This window comes from Triticum aestivum, chromosome 5B (genome assembly GCF_018294505.1).
Source record: "Triticum aestivum cultivar Chinese Spring chromosome 5B, IWGSC CS RefSeq v2.1, whole genome shotgun sequence".
Classification (NCBI taxonomy): domain Eukaryota; kingdom Viridiplantae; phylum Streptophyta; class Magnoliopsida; order Poales; family Poaceae; genus Triticum; species Triticum aestivum.
In genome coordinates, this window is record NC_057807.1 from 304,157,019 (window position 1) to 304,164,339 (window position 7,321).

Below are 7,321 nucleotides of genomic sequence, written 5' to 3' on the forward strand. Positions count from 1 at the left end.
GCCTTTCACAGAGGAAGAGGTGGATGATGTAATTAAGCATATGCCCACAGATCGTGCCCCTGGGCCGAATGGATTCACTGGTCTCTTTATGAAGAGATGTTGGAGTATTCTTAAGAAGGATTTTATGAATTTAGTTACTGAGTTTTATGAGGGAAACTGCAATTTGGAGTGTCTTAACACCTCTCTCATTGCCCTCATACCTAAGAAGTTAAGCCCTGAGTTTGTTGCTGATTTTAGGCCAATTTCACTAACAAATACTTGCTTAAAATTCTTAACCAAGCTTTTGGCGAATCGGCTGCAGAAAGTAATCCTTCAATGCATCCATCACAACCAATATGGTTTTCTCAAGTGTCGCTCTATACATGATTGCCTAGCATGGTGTTTTGAATACATACACCAATGCAAAGCTTCTAAGAGGCCCATTGTTTTATTGAAGCTAGATTTCACTAAAGCTTTTGACACGATCGAACACGAAGCCATTCTCAGAATTGTTCAGTGCGAGGGTTTTGATGATCGTTGGAATGGTTGGGTCAGTAGCTTGCTTTCTTCTGGTTCTTCATCGGTTCTTCTTAATGGTGTCCCATGTCAGCACTTTAAATGTAAAAGTGGAGTTCATCAAGGTGATCCTTTGTCGCCTCTGTTGTTTGTTATTGCAGTGGACCTCCTGCAATCTGTGGTAAATGACATGTGCAGCCGTAATATCCTCACCTTGCCAATCCCAACAAGGTCCAATGATTACCCCATTGTCCAATACGCGGATGACACATTGATTGTTTTGCCTGTTGTTGACAGTCAATTAATTGCACTCAAAGATATGCTACAGATTTTTGCTAAATCCACGGTCTTGCGTGTTAACTTCAGTAAATCCTCCTTGATCCCAATGAACTTGTCTGAGGAGGAAGGATTCAGAATTACCTCTTTGTTAGGATGCTCTGTTGGCTCAATGCCTTTCACGTACCTTGGTTTACCCATGGGCACGTCTAGGCCAACTATTTATGATATGTTGCCTCTAGTTGATCGCAGTGAGCGAAGATTATCTGCATCTTCTTGTCTTCTCAATCAGGGCAGTAGGCTTCAACTCCTTCAGTCAGTCCTCATATCAATGCCAATATATTTCCTCTACTCTTTATCCTTACCGCGGGGTATCCTCAAGCAGATCGAATGGATAGAAAGGCAGTGTTTTTGGAGAGGGAATACTGATAATCCTAGGCAATCTCTTGCTGCATGGGATTTGGTTTGTCGACCAAAGAAGTATGGTGACCTGGGTGTCACTCATTTGGGAGTTCAGAATGAAGCCCTTCTGATAGAGCACTTGTTCAAGTTCTTCAACAAGAAAGATGTTCCATGGGTTAATCTTATTTGGGATTCTTATTGTCACTCATCACCTCCACAAGTTACTCAGCTTTGTGGCTCATTTTGGTGGCGTGGCGTTCTGAAACTGTATGATAAGTTCTGTCTGTTAGCCACTCCACAGGTGCATGCAGGGGACACGGTGGTGTTCTAGCTGGATCGTTGGCAAATCAATAATAGAGTGATTGCCCTTAAGGATCATTTCCCTAGACTTCACTCATTTTCCATTGATGATATGATATCAGTCAAGGATTTCTTTGATTACCAATCAATGGTTGAGGGTTTCCATCTTCCCTTCTCCCTAGAAGCATATCTGGAACTATCTCAACTTCAGGTTTTGTTGCACCCCATCAGTTTGGATCCAAATGAGATGGATATTTGGAAATGGTCGTCTAAATCTGGGGAGTATCAGTCTAAGCTCTACTATGAGTTCACCTTCTCTCACTTGGGGATTGGTCCAATCTTTAAATGGATTTGGAAATGTTCTTGTACACTCAAGATCAAAGTTTTTTGGGTGGCTTTTATTGATGGATCGCCTTAACACTCGGGACATGATGCAAAGGAGACATTGGAATATCCAGGATGATACTTGTGTTCTTTGCCAGTCTTCCCTGCATGAAAACAGAATCCACCACTTTTTCTCCTGCAACTTTAGTCAGAGAGTTTGGAATTATCTTGGGATTTCTTGACAGGCCCTACCCAACCAGTCCACCTTCATGATGGCCTCATCTTCTAATAAAGAATTCAATAAACCTTTATTTTCTGAGGTAGTTTTTACAACAGCTTGGAACATCTGGACACAGAGGAATGGGAATTTTTTTAGAAATGAGGCTCCTAGCTTTAGATCTTGGAGGATGAATTTTGTGCATGATCTCTCTTTGTTAGCTCACAGAATCAAGTGTAAATATAGGGATAGCCTATTAGCTTGGATAGCCTCCCTACCTTAGTTCTCTTATTGTAATTAACTTTCTTTTACTTTTTTCCTTTTTTTACAGAGAACTTTTTATTTTTGATGAATAAAGAGCTGTGAGGTTGTTGCCTTGCAGTATATAGTCAAAAAAACGCAGGAGTAGGGTCTTACACCACAAGGTGGCTCGAACCTGGGTAAACTGTTGCGTCCTCCGTTCTTCTTCTTTAGCTCGAGCATGCCGGAGTATCGTCGTGAGGCTATGAGATCGCAAGGTAGGGCTCAGCGGAGACAGTAGGTGCATCCCAGTGGGCGAACCTTCTTGGATCGCTGGAGCCCTGATTCCATCATTTGGCATGCCAGGTAGGGGTCTGTCGCGATTCTACCACTCTGCTGCAGTTCCTGCGCCACCGTTGCCATGGCTGATGCTCGCCATGTTTGTGCCAAGCGTCGGGCGGCTCGCGTCGCCCAAATGGAGCCCGCTGGCCGCGACAACTGTCACCACTCCACCGAGGCCACGACAGCTACCACCGACCCCACCGCTCACGAGTAGTGGGAATCCTCCGTGTAGCCTTCCGTGCAACCCAACGGCCGCACCGCTACACCTTCCCTCACCACCGCTATGGCCTCCTCTTGCAGCCGCCGTGGGCTGCCAAACGCAGAGGCTGCACCGCTCATGGCGCGCGAGCTGCTCCGCTACCGCCCGACCAATGAAGGCCATGATGCCTGGCTTGGCCGCATCACCGAGCTCGTCAACACCATTGATGACCCACAACTATAGGGGATCTATCGTAGTCATTTCGATAAGTAAGAGTGTCGAACCCAACGAGGAGCAAAAGGAAATGACAAGCGGTTTTCAGTAAGGTATTCTCAGCAAGCACTGAAATTATCGGTAACAGATAGTTTTGTGATAAGGTAATTCGTAATGGGTAACAAGTAACAAAGTTACTAAGGTGCAGGAAGGTGGACCAATCCTTTTTGTAGCAAAGGACAAGCCTGGACAAACTCTTATATAAAGCAAAGTGCTCCCGAGGACAAATGGGAATTATCGTCAAGCTAGTTTTCATCATGCTCATATGATTCGCGTTCGTTACTTTGATAATTTGATATGTGGGTGGACCGGTGCTTGGGTACTGCCCTTCCTCGGACAAGAATCCTACTTATGATTAACCACCCTCGCAAGCATCCGCAACTATGAAAGAAGAATTGAGGTAAACCTAACCATAGCATGAAACATATGGATCCAAATCAGCCCCTTACGAAGCAACACATAAACTAGGGTTTAAGATTCTGTCACTCTAGCAACACATCATCTACTTATTACTTCCCCTAGGCCCAAACAATGGTGAAGTGTCGTGTAGTCGACGTTCACATAACACCACTAGAGGAGAGACAACATACATCTCATCAAAATATCGAACGAATACCAAATTCACATGACTACTTATAACAAGACTTCTCCCATGTCCTCAGGAACAAATGTAACTACTCACAACTCATATTCATGTTCATAATCAGAGGAGTATTGAATAGCAATAAGGATCTAAACATATGATCTTCCACCGAATAAACCAACTAGCATCAACTACAAGGAGTAATCAACACTACTAGCATCCCACAGGTACCAGTCTGTGGTTTTGAGACAAAGATCGGATACAAGAGATGAACTAGGGTTTGAGAGGAGATGGTGCTAGTGAAGATGTTGATGGAGATTGACCCCCTCTCGATGAGAGGATCGATGATGATGACGATGGCAACGATTTCCCCTCCCAAAGGGATGTTTCCCCGGCAGAACAGCTTCGCCGGAGCCCTAGATTGGTTCCGCCCAGGTTCGGCCTCGAGATGGCGGAACTTCGTCCCAAAAGCTTACTTATGATTTTTCTTCAGGGTAAAAGACACCATATAGCAGAAGTTGGGCATCGGGGGCCTGCCTGGTGGCCCATGAGGAAGGAGGCGCGCCCAGGGGGTAGGGCGCACCTTCCACCCTCGTGGCTGCTGGGTGGCCCCCTCTGGTGCTTTCTTCGCCCTATATTTTTAATATATTCCAAAACTGACTTTCATGGAGTTTCAGGACTATTGGAGTTGTGCAGAATATGTTTTTAATATTTGCTCCTTTTCCAACCCAGAATTCCAGCTGCCGTCATTCTCCCTCTTCGTGTAAACCTTGTAAAATAAGAGAGAAAAGGCATAAGTATTGTGGCATAACGTGTAATAACAGCCCATAGTGCAATAAATATCGGTATAAAAGCATGATGCAAAATGGACATATCAAGCCCCCCAAGCTTAGACCTCGCTTGTCCGCAAGCGAAAGCCAAAATTGAGAAATATGTCCACATGTTTAGAGATAGAGGTGTCGATAAAATAAAATATGGACATGAGGGCGTCATGATCATCTTTAGAATAGCAACATATATATTGTCATATAATTTCTTATGCAAAAGTAACAATCAATTCACAATGTAAAGTATGAATCAGAAACTTCGTTGAAAACTAGCAAACTATAAACTCAGTCATTGAAGCAATTGCAATTTATCATAACATCGAAAAGATTCAAAATAAGAGCTTTTCAGCAAGTCCACATACTCAACTATCATTTAGTCTTTCACAATTGCTAACACTCACGCGATACTTATGGGTATGAAGTTTCAATAGGACACAGAGAAAGATAGGGGCTTATAATTCCTCCTCCCAACCTTTTACCTCAAGGGTAATGTCAACAATAATACTTTATGAAAACCTACATCCGAGTGGATATATATATCAGGATCTTTCCAACACATCGTGCTTGCCAAAGGATAAAGTGTAAAAAAGGAAAGGTGAAGATCCCCATGACTCTTGTATAAGGGTAGAAGGTAAAAATAAAAGATAGGCCCTTCGCAGAGGGAAGCAGAGGTTGTCATGCACTTTTATGGTTGGACGCACAAAATCTTACTGCAAAAGAACATCAATTTATATTGCCACTTGTGATAAGGACCTTTATTATGCAGTGCGTCGCTTTTATTTCTTCCATATCACAAGCTCGTATAAAGCTTATTTTCTCCACACTAATAGATCATACATATTTAGAAAGCATTTTTTATTGCTTGCACCGATGACAACTTACTTGAAGGATCTTACTCAATCCATCGGTAGGTATGGTGGACTCTGATGGCAAAACTGGGTTTAGGGATGTTTGGAAGCACAAGTAGTATCTCTACTTGGTGCAAAGAATTTGGCTAGCATGAGGGAGAAAGGAAAGCTCAACATGTTGAATGATCCATGAAAATATAATTTATTTTGGATATAAGAAAACATAACCCATTACATTGTCTTCCTTGTCCAACATCAACTTTTTAGCATGTCATATTTTAGTGAGTGCTCACAATCATAAAAGATGTCCAAGATAGCATACTTATATGTGAAAACCTATTTTTCTTTATTACTTCCTATTAATTGCAATGATGACCAAAACTATGTTTGTCAACTCTCAACAACTTTTATTCATCATACTCTTTATATGCGAAGTCATTACTCCCCATAAGATCAATATGATCTTTTTATTTCTTTTTATTCTTTCTTTTATTCCCTCAAGATCATAGCAAGATAGCAAAGCCCTCAACTCAAAACTAATCTTTATTATATATAACTCACAGACTCGATTACATAGATAGGGATCGAAATAAAACTCAAAGCTAGATTATACTAAACTTTATTCTACTAGATCAAGATATAACCAAAAGGATCGAACTAAGAAAAATGATAAAGATAGAAGTGTGATGGTGATACGATACCAGGGCACCTCCCCCAAGCTTTGCAGTTGCCAAGGGGAGTGCCCATACCCATGTGTTTATGTCTCTTTCTTCGGAGGTGGTGATGATGGAGTTGTTGATGATGTAGGCTTGTCGTCCATCTCCCAAGGCATAGGCTCACCATCATAGAAGGATGATCAAGTCACTGGGATCCTCAAATCTGTAGCCAAACTCATCCTCTTAAATCTATATTCATACTCACAGTTTTGGTTTTGCAGGTCATAGATCTAGGCTTGGAGGTGCTCGATTTTCTCGTGAAGCTTAAAGATGGTCTCCCCAATGTTCTTGGCATCTAGCTTGTGGTTGTCAGTGAACTCCACGATCATCATGTGGTTGGCATTGACTCCGTGTTCCACCATCCCTTGGCACTTGAAAACTTGTTGCTCCATTGCTTCGAGTCTTGTCTCCACGCTTCCGGTCCTCCTTGGTCCCTCAACATCGCAGATGTGCAGCACCCTCTCACGCATATCAATGGTTTGAGGGTGTTGCAGCACCTCCGCGAGGTAAGGGTTGATGACCTTGTCGAAAAACTTGTCCTTGGGGGCGCTTGAAGACATCATGGTGATCTAGATCTGTCAGAAAAACAGCTCGAAACAAAAACAGAGGATTTCCTCGTGGTACGGTGGTCAAAACCTTCGGGAGATTATATAATGAATTTTTACCGACCAAAAGAAGTATCATGCAAGAAAACGGAGTCTGGAGGGCACATGAGGTGGCCATGAGGCAGGGGGCACGCCCTCCACCCTCGTGGATGCCTCTTGTCTCTTTCGGACTACTACTTATTTTCCTGATTTTTTAAATATTCCAAAACGGAGAAAAAAATGCTATTTGAGCAGTTTTGGAGTCAGTTTACTTACCATACCACATACCTATTCCTTTTATGAGTCTGAAACATTCTGAAAAGTGTCCCTTATGTACTCTTCCGGGCTTACGGTGGTAATAACATTGGTTTCAACATTTATGGGATTACGTGAGATATAATGTTTGATTCTTTGACTGTTCACCACCTTTGGATATGTGCCTTCGGCGATGTTGATCTTTATGGCACCAGAATGATAGACCTCCTCGATAACGTAAGGACCTTCCCATTTAGAGAGGTGTTTTCCTGCAAAAAATCTTAAACGAGAGTTGTATAGCAAAATATAATCACCTACATTAAACTCACGCTTTTGTATCCTTTTGTCATGCCATCTATTAACTTTTTCTTTAAACAATTTAGCATTCTCATAGGCCTGGGTTCTCCATTCATCATGTGAGCTAATGTCAAATAGCCTCT